This window comes from Phyllostomus discolor, chromosome 11, assembly GCF_004126475.2.
Source record: "Phyllostomus discolor isolate MPI-MPIP mPhyDis1 chromosome 11, mPhyDis1.pri.v3, whole genome shotgun sequence".
Taxonomy (NCBI): Eukaryota; Metazoa; Chordata; class Mammalia; order Chiroptera; family Phyllostomidae; genus Phyllostomus; species Phyllostomus discolor.
The window spans coordinates 64028271-64045021 of record NC_040913.2 but is presented as its reverse complement, the minus strand read 5'-3'; the positions used below and the strand labels follow the sequence as shown (position 1 = coordinate 64045021).

Sequence of the window (16751 nt, the reverse complement as noted above, 5' to 3'; positions counted from 1 at the left end):
AAGAAACCTTTTTCTGTCTTGAAATGGCATACAGTCTCCAAGATTTCCTTTCGCAATCACACCTATGTGGGCCTGAATGAAATATTAATTCAGATTTAGCTTAGAGGAAAATTCAAATGGTTGAATTGAATTTTGTATGTTAAAAACAAAATGAACAAATAAACATCAAACTACATGATTTCAGTGTATGGGTGAGTATAAAGTGAATATTTGTGTTTATTTCTTGTACTTTGCACATGTGAGGTCTTTTTGGGTGTTGAATTTGGGTGTGGGTTTGGTACAAATTCCTGGTCAGAATCTGTACACTAAGAAAGTTACCTTGTTCTCTGCCTTTCCTTGTCCTCTCTGCGGATGCTGCCCGGCACTCATCAGCCTCCAGCCCGCTCTCTACTGCCCAACAAGCCTTCAATTAAGTTGCAGAGATATTCGCTGCATCTCTCTGATGGAGAGATATTTGAAGTTGAATTTGAAATTGCCAAACAGTCTGTGACTATCAAAAGCATGTTAGAAGATCTGTGAATGGATGGTGAAGGCGATGATGACCCAGTTCCTCTACCAAATGTTCATGCAGCAATATTAAAAACAGTGGTGCACCCAGCACAAGGATGACCCTCCTCCTGAGGATGGTGAGAACAAAGAAAAATGAACTGATGATATCCCTGTATGGGACCAAGAATTCCTGAAGGTTCACCAAGGAAGATTTTTTTTAACTTATTCTGTCTGCAAGCTATTTAGATATCAAAGATTTGCTTGATGTTACATGCAAGACTGTTGCCAATATGATCAAGGAGAAGACTCCTGAAGAGACTTGCAAGGTCTTCAACGTCAAAAACAACTTTACCGAAGAAGAGGAAGCCCAGGTAGGCAAAGAGAGCCAGTGGTTCGAAGAGAAGTGAAATGTTGTGCCTGACACTGTGAGGATTGTTCCAAATACTAGTTGCACTGCTCTGTTTATAATTGTTAATATTAGACTAACAGTAGACAAATGCAGCAGCAAATCAACTGTATTAGCAGAGTACTGCCCTCATTGCATGTGTAGTTTGGGTACAGACTCCAAACCTATGGCTGAATTACTTCCAGTATAATCAAAAAGTTTCTTTCCTCTTTGCTCTGAATAAAACTGAATTGTCGGTTCTCTATGGTTAAAAAAAAGTCAGTCCAGAAAGACAATTAGACAAGCTTTGGACATTCAAGCACTTCCATAAATTATGCACACATTCTCACTGCAGAAACTGGTAATGTGTGTGCCAGCCAGTTCCAGCCCAGTGGAGACCTGCTCAGATACTGGCTTTAAGTTCCTTAACTTATTAAAAAACAACAATGACCTTCCCCCCAAAAAAAAACCTTCTACTCTTTCTTCTGTTTATTTCCTTCTAAGCAGTTGAAATGGTGTCCCATAACCACATGTTAAGATACAGAGATATCACATGAGTTATACCTCCCAACTATAACCTAGTTACCTGTTTACCATTGAAAAAGAAACACTATGTCTACATTTATTTATTGCAATACCTTCATGATTCTTCATTCACTTCTCTAAAAATGTGAAAGTGTAAGGAATAGAAATTAACTTACTTGGTTTAAATATAAAACTTTAACTTTTCATCAGTTTTCCTTTGTGATTGATAAAACAAAACCAAAATGTTACTTCCCCCCTCTGGAAAAAATTGTGTAATTATGTGTTTATAGAAGGAGACATTTCCAGTCACCTTTCATGACAGACACAAGAACTGATCTAGGAAATGGCATTAGGCTATTGGGACTGGCTAATCTGGAGACAGAGAATCTTGTCTGTGCCTCTGAGAGTATCGATGCTTGCCACCTCTTACGCAGGCCATTTGGAAAGACTCGTAAAGGTATGTATCTATTATTGTTGAAAGGAGTCCACCTATTGAATATAAAAGGAAACACCTTTTCTTTGATCGCAAGTAGGTCATTACAACAATCCAAACTCTGGTGACGAGTGAATGGCAAATTACTGTTTCCAGACATGATTATCCAGGAAGTGACCTCCAAAAGGAGCCAGAACCATCCAAAATCAATAAACCGATGGCAGAAATGCCACACATTTTTATTTGTATTTCATGTATCAATGATAAAAGTACTATGCTGGTAAGATAGATCTGTACATATCACACATTTAGGCATACATGCCAACTTATTCTAACATTAAAAGATGACACTATGGACACCAATTAATTTACAGGTACAGGTGGGGCTGTACTTGCCAGGTGAGACACATGACAGCCTTAATGGAGAGCAGGTGTGAAATGAGTGTCCTTTGGGTAGTGGTTACAGCCATTATTTGCAGATCTTGGGTTGTCACAGTGACTCTGAATTTTATATTTTTGACAGCAAATTGACTTCCCCCACCTCATGCTACCCAAGTTGATTTGGTTATGAAGTGAGGTGTAGCATATTAATGACTGATATTAGGTCAGGAGATTAAATTGAATGAAATGAAATCCAAATTGGCTATTCAGATGTAGACATAGGAATGTAAAAAAGAGAGAGAGAAGCTACAGACTGTTAAACTGACAGCTCATCTCAATCAGCATTCCCTCTTCTATAGTAAGAGACTATTTGATTTATGATCTACCCAACCCCCATGCCCAAGCATTATGTCTATCTCCAGTGTGTTGACTGTCAGGGTCTGTTCTTCATTTTTTTCTTTCTACATGCTACAGGCCATGCTTTCTACATGCTACAGGCCATGCTTTCTTTATGGCCTTACTCCCTCTTTAAACAAGAATATGTTTTTATAAATAAAAGATAATTTGTTCATCATATTGAAGACAACCTTTATTTGTTCAGAAGACCATGTAATTATTTGGGTGCTTATTGGGATCTTTGCCATGGTGCGCAGTCAGGGCTATCTGAAAGGATGTTCAGACAAAAAAATAGGGGAATGAAAGAACATCTTCAAACCTGGGAGCTCTGATTGCCTACCCTACACATGGGCGATGAATGGGGTTAAGCTCGTCTCAAAACTGCTCTGGAACAGCTGGTGCACAAGATATGTGTGCACAAATAGTCTTTGTATATATAACTTTGATTTATTTTAAAGAATGGAACAAAAAATCAGGGAAAGGTTATATATTTTTGGTATCTAACATTTCTTAAGGCCCCTACTCTCTAATTATGGAATCCCGCTTTTTCTCATCTCTCATATTGCTGCTTCTTTGATAGGTGGCAGGATAGAACTGAGGACAGATTGTAGAAAGCTTATGGTGATGCACAAATGGTGGTGTGCAGTACTTAATAAGCAAGAAATGATCTCACATAATCATCAAAATGATTCCATGGTTAGCTTATTATTCGGATTTTACAGGTAAGGAAACAGACTTGGAAGTGTTACATAATTATGCAAACTGTACCTTCCCTCATCCCTGTACCTCCTATATTAGTCAGTGTTCTCTAGAGAGACAGAATCAATTGGATGTTTTATATGTTTGTTTATCCTGAGGAATTGGCTCAAGTGACCACAGAGGCTTAGAAGATCTGAGAGGTCGGCAAGCTGGATATTCAAGAAAGCCTATGATCAGTTTGTCTGATTCCCAAGGCCTGAGAAGAAGCAACAGAGCTGATTGTGTAAGTTCCATTCCAAAGCCAGCAGGCTGGAGACCCAGCAAAAGTCTATGTTTCAGCCTGAGGCTGAAGCCAGAAGAGCCCAGTGTTCCAGCTCAACAATCAGGCAGGAGTTTTCTCTTACGAGCCTTTTTGTTATGGTCAGGTCTTCAACTGATTGCATGAGCCCTACTCACATTAGGGAGAGCAATCTGATCTACTCAGTGTACTGATTCAAGTGTTAATCTCATGCAAAAACACCCTTATAGATACATCCAAAATAATGTTTGACCAAATGCCTAGACATCCTGTGGTCCAGTCAAGTTGACACATAAAATTAACCATCATACCTCCAAACTGAAATTCCTAGCTTCTTTAAAGATATTTTAATAGTTGAAAAAGAAGCTTACATCTCCCTCTCATGCCCCTCTGGCAGTGTATGAGGTATATTAGAAAAGAGATAACTACCAGTAGTCTAGACTGTGAACTGTGGGTAATATAGTGTATGTGTGTATGTGTGAGATTAATGAAATATGTGATATAAACATTGAGTTTAAAACAGGTTTTTATAGCGTTTTGCACACTAAACTGCATGTACATCAAATGTAATTTGTCTTTCCAAATAAACCGACACCCATAGGTCTCCATGCCACCTGACTGCACAGATTTCTCTCTGAAGCAGCCTTAGGCACATTCTAAAATCTCAGTGAGCCAAGTGTTGTTGAAATTATTCTTCATACTATTTTTCCATCCAAGGAGTAAATATCAGAAGGGAAGACAATTTGCATGCTGCTTAAATGTCTGCCTAGTTTCATAGGATAAAGCCTCAGTGTTCCAAAAGGATGGATTTAGTATTGGAAAGGTATGTTTTTCAAGTTTCCTTCTGCTGAAAGTCATTGGCCTGCATGTAAGAATGATTTTCATGGAGAAACACACACACACAGTACATATGCAAACATGCACATACACACACGCAGACACACAGAACAATGAAAAATGAAAAGGGAAGGGAAAAATATGAGTTGAAAAGCAATGCACTTCCAGAACTTCTACTTCTCTTAGGAAATTTTCATGCCAATGGGAAAATAGAAAATGTGAATAAGATCTTGTTTTTTCACACCTGAGGGAAGTTTCTATCTTTACCCCCAAATTCCAGTGTATTCTGTGAGAGCTGTCAATTAGGCAGGCTTTTTAACTGAGATGCTTAGCTCAACCATTCCTTTAGATGGAGAATGGCTTACTGTCACATGTATAAAAGAATCTCTCCTCCTCCCGCTATATCCTAAATCTTTTAGAAATCTTTAGCTTTATTATTTTAAAGTTAGAACTGTTACCAAAAACTCAAACTATGTTTCTTTAGATAAAGGAACTCTTTAGTTCCATTTTGACAATTTCCTTTCTCATCATTGTAGCTGATTAGAAGTGCCCCAAGGGATTGTACTAATTTAATTCTTTTGTACAGAGAAGATATTGGCAGGATTCTTCCTTTCTGTTATTTTAATAGTTTCTAAATTTTACTTCTCCCTAAGCCTCCATTGGCCACCAGCCAGATTTAAGGCCAAGACTTCTCACCTATTTCCACACTGTTTAGACAGCTATCTCAGGCCCTCGCCTATGTCTCTTAAGATGCCTTCATTAAATTGCTTTCATGTAATGAATGTGTGCATTTTATTTGGTGATTTGTAATTAGTAGCTTAGTACTTTTAAGGGGTCTGTTTCTATGCAGGCCTTTGTTGCTTATTCCTAAAAGGTCTCTCTTAGATGGGAGGCTCCAGGGGTTGACCTTGACTATTCATTTTGTACAATGGTTTTCTGGGCTCCCTCCAATATTTCAACCACTTTATCAATTATAATAAAACAAAATTCTAAAAGAAAGCCTCCATTTAATAGACATTGGCCAGACTTGAAAACAAATATTTTAATATCGTATTCAACCACAAGATCATTTATAACTTGAATTAATTATTACCATGATTTATCGACATGATTCCCCTCAATGTCAGGCAATGGCTTCAAGGACATCGCAATGCATCTATTGCTTTTTGCTCACTGTAGCAGTTGTGCTCCAGCAATATTTCTACATGGGTGCATTGTCCCACTGGGTCCAGGTGTATAGAAATGGGGCACTCTGCAAAAAGATACTTCTGGTCTCCGTTTCTTCCTCACTGAGGTCTCAGTAACCTTAGGATTTAACCACTAAGTCTGAGTAAGAAATGACTCTACTTGGTAATAATTTGTTTCCTTATTTTTCTTTGTAATACCATACAGATTATGTGTACACTATAATCTTGGTGGTTGGGGGCAAAGAGGGAGATATTTCATTGTTACCTATTGGAAAAAGAATCAAGTTGTCATTAAGTAATGTGTATGACAAGTACAGTACAGAGTAATACAGCTAAATTGTTAACCCCATTAAAAGGGTTACTTTGGGAAGCTTCAAAATTCTCTCTGAGAATGCTGCTATTGCTAAAACATATCTCTATTAACAGACATTTTTTCCAGTCATTTCCAAGGCAAATCCCTTTATTTAAAATTAGATTTCCTTTAACCCTATTAACAATATTATTTAGTTTCAGAACTGATTATATTTATTTAACTAGCATCAAGATATTTAGTTGTTACCCCAAATCAAAAACTCCCTCAAAGTTTGCTAATTTTTTTTCACTCAGGATGTTCCAAAGAGTGCTGCACACTTTAAAGAGAATTTTTAAAAGATAAACTTCAAGAATGTTTTGGACAAAGAAAGGTTACTTGAATTAAAAACACAGTATACCAGGTGATCATATTGCCAGTGATAAACTAGGTTGGAAGTACGTGAGTTCCTATTTTAGTATTTAAAAAAAATTTCACTCTGTACAATTGTGTACCTATGTGTGTGAAGACAAACAGATTGGTAGCCAGCACCTATAGGTGAGTCATGCATATGCACCCCATTTTTGTAATCTTGAAGAGTGTGGTTGCACATGTGACTTTCTCCATCCTGCCCCCCACTCATGGGGTGTTACAGGAAAATTCAAGATCTGAATATGAATGCATGGATTCTGTGCACTGTCTAAAAATAAAATAAAATAAAATTGCCTCCAAACCTCTACCCATATCCCAGGGAAAATGTCCAGTAGGCTTCTGGGATAGCCTTCCTCTGGCTGATATCATAAAGTGAGCACAAGCTTTCTTAAGGTATGAATGAAGTTAGTTTGGCTTAAGTAGGAACAAATGCAATGAACCTTGAGAAATAGTATATCCTCTTCCTCTTTTACCTTTCCTTTTGGCAGGTTTTCATGGGAATCTGTATTTGTTGAGGGCTGATCTCTGCGTTTGTAGTTAATTGAAAAGGATAAGTAGGCGGAAGAGGTTAGTCAAATTGGGCAGGAAAAGTTTCATTGACAAATGTGGGTGTGTCTAAAACAAAGTTTGATTTTTTTAAAAAAATTTGTGACTTAATGACCTTTCAAAATAATTTTTAATCACATAGGTTTTTAAAAAAAATCTAATAATAATATAATGATGATGCTAGTGATCATGGCTGAAAATATTAATCATTTTAAAAGCAGGCTACTAGTTCATGGCTTTGTATTTCTTGCCTTGCATTTTCAAACCTTTTCACAGTCAGAGGACAGAATCCCATTTTAAACACAGAACAATTCTAAGAAGAAGGTGGGAGACCTATCAGTATTCCTTGACTATAGAATGCAACTGAGGCACAAAATCTCAAAGACTTGCCCAAGAGTGCACGTCTGATGGCATATAACTGGGAGCAAGTCATCACATTCTAAATCACATTTCTGTTCTCTTAAGATAGAGGTTATCTAGCATGCTTTGTCAAGTGGAATTTTCTAAGTGACTCTGGTCTGCACACAAATGCACCATGTCAAGTCAATGACGTGTCTCTCTTTTAAAGCAAAATATTATCCCTCCCAGTTGTCCCCATGTGCGTAGATGGTGGCAAATTATTGTTTGCCAAGCCTTCTATCGCCTCTCTTTCTGTGTTCCATTGAGATCATGGAAATGCAAAGTAAATAACCATGGAGTAAAATGCCTCTGAGAGTATTTATTTAAGAGTATTGTTCCAGGATATGCACAAAGATAAAGACTCTGTGTAATGAATGAGTGACTCCTGAGGCCAAATACCAAGAAGTTATATTCTGTACCCAGTGTGTCCCAGCCAGGGTGAGGTTACTGCAGGTTCCCTTAGGACACGTCCTTAAAAAAGGGTCATTTTGCCAGGGTAAAAACCTGTCCTTTGAATCCACAGGGGCAGGCAGAAACTCAAGGAGAGGAGCATAGGAAAAATTCTGGGCCATTGTCAGTTTGTCAAAATGTCAAGGTGGGAAAGAGGCAAACTAAAGTTGGTTCAAAGGGGAGGGACAGACAGACTGCGGCATGGAGTGTGGCTTGCTACAGGCAACATGTAGGGTGTCACATATCAGAGAAGGCTGTCCTGGAAGGGCAGGCTTGGGGAAGCTTGGGCAGAGTTGTGGAACTGGAAACGTGGCAGCAGGGAGCTTTCTTTTCAGTTCTTCAAGGGTCAAAGAAGAAATAGTAGCTTTGCTTTTGGTGTCATGTAACCTCCATATGAAAAGCAGGAAAACCATTGTTATTTTGGAATCCAGTGCAATAGGTTTCAACATCACCCATTCCCTATAGATACAGAAACAAAGAAAGAAAGAAAAACCACTGATGGTCTAATTTGGAATAAAACACAAAGTAGGAAGCATACAAAAATCTTTGCATATTTAATGATTATTGATTTTTTAAATTGGTTTTAAAATAAAAGCTTTCTGGATGAAATACAGATTTGAAAGGATTATTAGAAAGTGCGACTTAAGCATGCCACTTATTTCACATTAAGTCTTTGCCTTTATGCATTAAGCTCTACCATTCCCCTAATTTCCCATAAACATATATCTTTAGTAAAAATTGTTTTATCATGAAAAATGCCATCGATGCAATCTGATGGTGTAATGAACAGATTTTTTTACAGACAGACCTTTTATTCATCAATCACATATGATGAAGTAGGCTTGCAAGGTGTTTCTGAAAAAACAAAACAAAACAAAACAAAACAATTGAACCCACAATTGGACAAGACAGATGCTGTCTTCTTCAGGGAGCTGGGCTTATTGTTTTACATAATAAGAACATAAAGAATTAGGTTTTATTGATATGGGAACACATTTTATTGCTTTCTCTGGTTTAACATCTTTACCAAATGCAGTGGATTAGACTCCCCATTTCATTAAAGCAAGATTACTGGTCGTATTTCATTATCACTGCTCTGATTCTTGGGGAAAAAATAATCTTCTACATAGCTTTCTGTTACTTAATTATTACAGTGGGTTGTGATCTTAAAATTTATATGGAACTCTCATTGTAGAAATACACAGAGAGCACACTCTTTGGAGAAACTAAAGGTTGTCTTTTTCTTTTTTCATTAGATACCATAGTAGGAGAAACTCTTATAGCTCACATGCGATTTTAGAGATTTTTCTATTAATCACACACTATATGATTGTTCATATCTGGTGTACACTGATTCTCAGGTCAGTTGGATTTCAAAGAAATACCCGTTTCATAGATAGAAATATGGATTATGTCAGCATCAGTAACACTCCCAGGAAGATAAAATGTGTGAGTTGAAAATCTAAGAGAAAAATTTGAGTTACGCCTAACTTCTCATCAGCTGCTCATCCCAAGACAGTTAAGAAATGCCATGAGGGCACAACCAAAGTTTTTGCTAATCGATATCAAATACAGTCTTTTCCATTTCTCCTCTCTTGTAATGGACCCAAGAAAATCCTTTGTTTGTCTCTCTCCCAAATGTTCTGTCCCACTTGGATGCTCGCCTGCTTCCAACAGATGATCCCTCACCTGCATCATTGGCCCCATAGCTGCTGGCAAACACTGGCTGGTCCAGGCCACCCACACATCCACAGGCTTCGATGCCAGGGAACCTGGGAACACTCTGACTCACTTTGTCCCTCATTCTGCCTAAACAGAGAAAGGGAACACTTACCCAGCAGCCAGTCTGTGTAGGAGATGCTTGCAAAATGCACAGAATCTACTGCACAGGGGTGCTGAGGATGGAAAAAGGCATCATGTGTACAATGCTAGAACAGTCCCTTCTATCTGGAGAGGACACAGCATATGCCAACCATGATTTCCCTTATTTTTAGTAGAATATTGATATTGACCTCCAATGCATGGGTTCTCCAGAGTGAAGTCTCAAGGGAATCTTCACAAACACTAAGTCCAAGTGTGTTGTCACACATTGCTATTCAGCTGAGGTGGGAACTGAACAGGTTTTAAACCTCCCATATGGTTGAGATAAAACAGGCAGGGTTGAGAACCCACTGATGGTTCCTTAATTTTTGGAGGAGATCCAAGAGGCCTAAGGAAATTTAGCCATTTGTTCAAAGTCACACAGCTGAGTGTGGGAGCTATGATTACAATCCTAGGTTTTCTGAGCTCAAAGTCGATACCATTCAGATAATTGCTCCCAGTGCTGGCTGAGTATTCAAATCATCCAGCATGATTTCACAAGGACTAATGCCAGGATCCCCTCCAATGGAAGATATTCTCATTTCCAAAGTTTCCAGAAGAATCCAATGTGAAAACTGGTTTTGAAAACAACTTCACTAACCTGAAAGTTAACCACCTGCACCAAAATCTCCTGGGGTAGGGGTTAGGTGCCAAGGATCTGAATCGAAAATCTAGATAAAGTGTTCCTAGTATTTTTTTACACACAGAATTTTGGGAACTAGTGGCCTACACTATACACACAAGTGTTTACATTTAGGTAGATTTCTCTCTGCCTCTCTCTCTCCTCTTTGCTCTTCCCTACATGGCTTCCCCTCTGCTCTCTTCCTTACTACCTTCTCTTGCAGTTCTTATTGCAACAATACTAATTTCTAAATTATATTTTACTTGATCTTTGTAGCCTTCAAGTATTTTTTTAGTCAATAGCTGTATATAGAAAAAATTTGGAACACACACACATACCTACATACATGTCATTTGCAGTTTGCCTGTGGATTAAAAGAAAATGAATCTAGCTTCTTAGGATAAAGTTATTTTTAGACACAGTCTTATCCTTTATTCCCTAGCAAGTAGAATTATGTATATATTTAAAATTTATTTTATTTCTAATTTAGATTAACTTAGTTCTATCCTTCCTTTTCTTGACAGGGTAAAATGGTATGGTATTTTCTAAATTAACATTTCCTGAATCTATTGATACAGAGAACAGAGAAAAACAAAATACAAAATGTAGACAGAAGAAAAGATGAAACTGCAGAAGGTAAAAGGACAAACTGAAGATAATAAACCAATTACTAGAAGGCGCAGAGTAGAGGACAGTTAAAAAAGAAGGGAAATAGAAGGGGATGTGGAGCTAGAGAAAAATCTAGAAGAAATTCAGTAGAAAAGAGAGGAGAAACCACATGGAATTTTTTTTCAGAGTTTTACCAAGTTTTTGTTTATTTGATCCTCAAACACTTCTGTGAAGGAAGTAGAACATTTGCCAACAAACTCATGAAGCCCATGAGAACTTTAAGGTTCAAAGAGGTCAAGGACCTTCCTATAGTCCAATGCTAGGAGGTGCCAGGAGGTAGTGGTGAGAAACTAGAATCCTGGTTTTCTAATTATTCTTTCAGTTTTGCTTTCTGTTCAACTAATCTTACAAAAAAAATTTATACCCTTTTTCCCTACACCTCACCCCTCTGGCAAACATTGTCCTCCTTCTAGGTGGTGGAGCTGCAGGAAATAGATGGAAGATATAAAGGTGGAGCAGAACCAGGGCCCAGGGCTTCACTTTGAACTTCAGCTTAATGGTCTGCACCTGCCTTGTCACATCAGGGAAATCCTAACTCAGGGCACAAGTCAAATATGTTTTTGGTTTTTTAGTTTTCCTTCTCTTGCATAACTCAGGCTAAAACTCAAGTTACAATCAGATGTGAAGGCTTAGTTTCAAGGTGACTGGAATTTCCTTCCTGGGTAGTTCAGATGTCCAGGAGGCCAATGACTGTTGGTGCCCTGACTGCCATGGCAGTACTAGATTTGCATAGTTCTGGGGAGATACCATTCATGCTCAGGGTGACAGCTCACATGGAGTCCACACTGAGCCAAATGACACAATAGAACATTAGTGTAGTATACTTTACAACTTGCCAACAATATGTGCCTTTTCTTTTTCATGCTTGGAGGAATGGGTGTTTTAAATTTCTTGTTCCTTATTTCTCCTCCACTGCCTAGAAGTACACAGGGATTTTCTATCTCCAATTGATTTGTGTGGCACTCTGCCTAGAGTTGTTTTTTCCCTACACTGAGAAATGTGGGAACTCATTCTTTTGTAATTGAACTTGAAGGCATAGTCACCTGTATTCATAGCTCAGAGTAGGTGGAAGTCTGGGAAATAAGCTGGACATTGACTTTTTTCTACTATTATTAATAATTTTTAAATGATTTTAAAAAATGGAAGTAAAGTTGATATATAATGTTATATTAGTTTCAGGTGTACAACATAGTGCTTTTACAATTATACACCTTACCATGTGATCACCACTATGTATCTAATAACCATCTATCACTGTACAAAGTGATTATGATATTATTGACTATATTACCTGTGGTATTTGTGGTATTCATTAGATCTCCTTGACTTATTTATTTTATAACTGGAAGTTTGTACATCTTGTTTCTCTTTACTTTTTATAGCCTTTCTGCCTAACCCCCTCCCTTCTGGCAACTATCAGTTTGTTCTCTCTGTATATGAAGCTCTTTCTGTTTTGTTTTGTTTGTTCAATTTTTAAAGATTCCACATATGGTGGAATTATATGGTGTCTGTCTTTCTCTGTCTGACTTATTTTACTTAGCATATACCCTCTAGGTCCACCCATGTTGTCACAAATGGCAAGATTTCATTCTTTTTATTGCTGAATAATATTCCATTGTATGTATATATATTTGCCGCATCTTCTCCATTCATTCTTCTGTCTGTGGACACCTAGGTTATTTCCATATCCTGGCTGTTGTAAAAAGATAGACATTAATTTTAATCCAATGGTGCAGAAGGCAAAGATTCTAGGTAGAGAACCAGCATGGAGCAAGGGATAAAATTAAGTGGAAAGAGTGTAAAGCTTATGGCAATTTGGGAAAAATAGGAAAAGTATATAATTATCTTGGATAAAATTTTCAAAGTTTGATGCATTGTTAAGTCCAGAGACCTCAGATACACACAGAAGAAACACCTCTCACCTCCTCCAAGTTTGTATGATTTAACAGCTTCTATTAGTTGTCACTAGATTATTTTATATGCCTGCATTTTCCTATGCTAAGAATGGTGCATTGATGGAAAAAACCATCACACGATTATCGTGTTTTCCTCTACTTATCTCTAATGCATGTTTTATGAGCCAAAGTTGTGTCATCTGAGCAACAACAGGAGTAAAAACAGGGGCACAAAGATCCTGCTGTGTGTGCAATTCTTAGAAATCTGTTTTCCTGAACAAACAAGTTAGTTGAAAGAACAAAGTCTGAAAGTGAATCATAAACTCTTGTTTTGTTAGAACAGAAACTGTTTTTGAAAACATCCCTGCTGGATTTGGGGGCACATATGAGCAATGGGGACCAGAAATTAACTATAAATTTCCAAGAAAGAGCTAGAACAACTGGAAAATCTGTTCTGTCTTTTCTTTCTTTTTCTTTTTCAACAATTCAAAGGCAAGATAACACAAATTTTCAACACATTGAAAACATTGTACACTGTTTAAGGCTTCAAGTAAACAGATTTTGTGAACTCTCACATAATGAATTTAATAAATGGAAAAATCATCCTTAATATAAAAAGCTTTGTCAAGGCCCAAAATGAATTTTAAATTTGGCTGCTTAGGAACTAATGTAAGCCATTGGTGATGACATTAAAAATAAAGCCCTATGGCATTTGAATGATTTAAAATTATGTAGCTGAAAGAATTCCTCTAAATTGTATTATTTTCACTACTGGATGTTGGTATTGTTCTTTTCACTAGGAAAGCAAACAATATTAAATTTAAAAATAGAAATACTTTACATTGAGGCAATTTAAGTGCTTTTTTCTCAGAACATTACCATATCTATTGGGAAAGCTTTGGAAATCTGAATGAAATGTATATGGCTACACAGAATGATTTGTTTAAATCATTCAAACACTATTTGAAATTTCTCTTTAAATTACAATCTGGGGTTTAAGCCTAAAGAGTCCAGGTTTTTATTTATACACATATGATGCTTTGGAGATACTTGTTCATTCATAAAACTTGGTTGACTTTGGAAATGTCCAACAAGACTTGATCAAGCAAAAATAAAATATCAACTTATGCTTTTTGAAAATTATTTCAAGGGAAAAATCAAGAGGATTTTCCTGAATTATAAAATAAATAAGTTAATAGAAGTTCCCCACTTTTGGATAATATGTAAATACCCTAGTAACTTTGTTTTGGAAATCCCTGAATTGAGCTCTGTGTTCAGCTCCATTTGCTTCTGACACCTCTGTGACTAATAATCAACAAAATTGAATGGCTATAAATTTACAAAAGAATGAATTTTATTCTTTGACTATCTGTGATTTTTTCATTGATTTACAAAATACTTGATAAATTCTCCTTGTCATTTTCATGTCTGACCATATTTAAATGTCAAGGGTATAAAACTATAATGTTAATTCTATGCTTGCTGAGTTTTCAAACAAAGTTATTTTACTAGTTTCTCAGTTAGTTTGTCATGATCTATCAGTGTGAGCATTGTCAAACCATTACTTTTGCTTCATATTATTGAGTGCCCACAATGTTCCAGAGAATGGTTGGTGGGCACTGCTAGCCTCCTGGTTAGCATTCAGTGATCACCTGTTCTCTGCACTGCGTGGTGCTGGCTCTTGGGCACAGAGTTCCTTTGAACATTTCATTTAGGTGTGGCATGAATGTGATTTTGTTTACAGGGCAATGGTCCTCCTGGTTACACTCTGCCAGGAATTGAGGCTCTTTCCCAGAAATAATACTTTCCCAAAGGGTAGATAAATATCCCCTCCCATTATATGGAGAGTTAATAAGATAACCACAAACTACAGGCACACACCCAAGGACAGCGTTGAGTGTGAAAGCTTGAAACATGATTCTGTCACAAGGAAGACTGATGGCATGCCGGACACCAGATAGATGACGGGGCAGAGAAGCCCACAGACCAGAGTGTCAGCCATGAGTGAGCTGCAGGATCAGAAAGAGCAAGAAGGCAGACACTTCCCAGGCACCTAAGTTATACACAGGAGAGGTTAAGAAGAGTTGAAGAGAAAACCGAGAACAGGATCTATTTATAAGGAGTGGCAGAAAGGTAAGAAAGCCCTCATGCACACATTTATCAGTTGACATGTTGAGGCGTAATGACAGAGACTACAGACGGTGTAGTTAATAAAATAAGGTCTGTGTCCTGAGGACACAACCCAGAGGAGACAAATATGCAGACAGTCAGCATGTGAGGCAAACAATTGCACTTCACTGTAGGTTTGAGCAGAGACCTGGGGCAGCACCAAGGAAGGGAATGGCTAACTCTGTCCTGGGGATGTGGGGAGTCTCTGCTGAGGAGAACAATTTCAGTTCTGTCATTGGGAATGATATATGATTTTTTAGGTGTAAATTTAACAGTTAAGTGTATACTTTCCTTTCACTGACATAAATCAATGAAAAGAAAATACCCAACTGAAGCATTGTGAGAATTTCAGCGTGACTGGAGAAAGGCATTATGTGAGGAAAAAATGAGGGATGGGGTGAGAAGGGCTGGGGTTGGAGGGATGAAATTCACAGGGGAGTTTTGAGCAAGGCTATAAATAATAAAATGAATTCCTGTGGCATTTAGATTGGTCTCTGAGGAACACTGGAGGGGTGTGTGTGTGCACACATGCTCAATGCATATATGTGGTTGCATAGATGCTTATTTCATTGACTGAGGATGAGAACAGAGATGAAAGGCCAGGCTCTGAAGGAATGATAATGATCTTAATCTTGGTAATTTTCCACTTAAAATGCTGTAGGACCTCCATGGAGAGATGACCAGAATGCTGATGGAATTATTGTACAAGTGTAAGGAAATCTTTAACAAAATAAAACCCAGAAACCTCCAGGTTGGCAGCGGCAACCTGCATCTACCTAATCACTTCCCAAGGGCCCCACCTCCTATTACCATCGCATTGCTGTCAGATTCCAATGTAAAATTTGGGAGGGACACAAACATTCAAACCATAGTAGTTTGATTTGATCCATATCACTTAAGGATTGAGACATGGTATGGTATGCAGGCTGGTGTCAGGGGTGAGTCAAGGTGAATGAGTGCGCTTTCCACCAGAAATGATACTGATATCAGATTATTTGGCTTGTTTCTAGGGAATTACCGGGGAGGGATTTTGAAGAGCCCATTATCTGCTGAACTTTTCAATGAGAATGAAATTATATTGCTGAAAAAACTAGCAGGCCTCCCACAATTTTGACTGCCATTTCTTGGCTCAGTGGTTATATATTTGAGTATATAGGTAAACCAGAACAGAATTAATCTAGACAGTTATAATCCACACAGAAATAGTACCAAAGTACTAAGCACCCCATCTTATTTCCCTATTTTCATAGAAAGACACCAGGTTGTCAAAGGCAAGGCATACTGAATATTTAGACCTTAGAAATTTAATATTGGGAAGTAAAGAATAAGGGGAAATAAAGTTCCTTCAAAGAGACATCAGAGAGACACTCAAGGCATCAGTCATATCACAGAGTAAAGTACCTGGCACATAGTACATGTTCAATGAACAAAGATATATATGTATATGAAGGTATCCAGCCATGTAATATGAAAAATAGAGGCATCTGTTGAAGAAGATACAAGATACAAGAAACATTGTACATGGAACAATGATACCTCAGTTGCCTTCAAAATATGCACCTTGGGACACAGTTTTCCCAATCAGCATCAGCTGCCCCTTCAGAGTCTCACTGATGGTCTGAAATCTCTTCCCTTTCAAAGGTGATACCAGTTTTGAGAATATATAGAAGTCACAGGGAACCAAATCTGGGCTGTAGGGGAACTGAGTCACCTGGGTGATTTGATGTTTCAACAAAAAACTACATGAGACGTGATACATGAACTGGCATACTGTCGTGATGAAGCTGCTA

General features: G+C 37.7%; 1 pseudogene; it reads left to right on the top strand.

Annotated features, from left to right (window-relative positions):
* The first annotated feature begins 331 nt into the window (after positions 1-331).
* LOC114508411 lies at positions 332-1093 on the top strand (annotated as a pseudogene).
* Positions 1094-16751: the final 15658 nt, after the last annotated feature.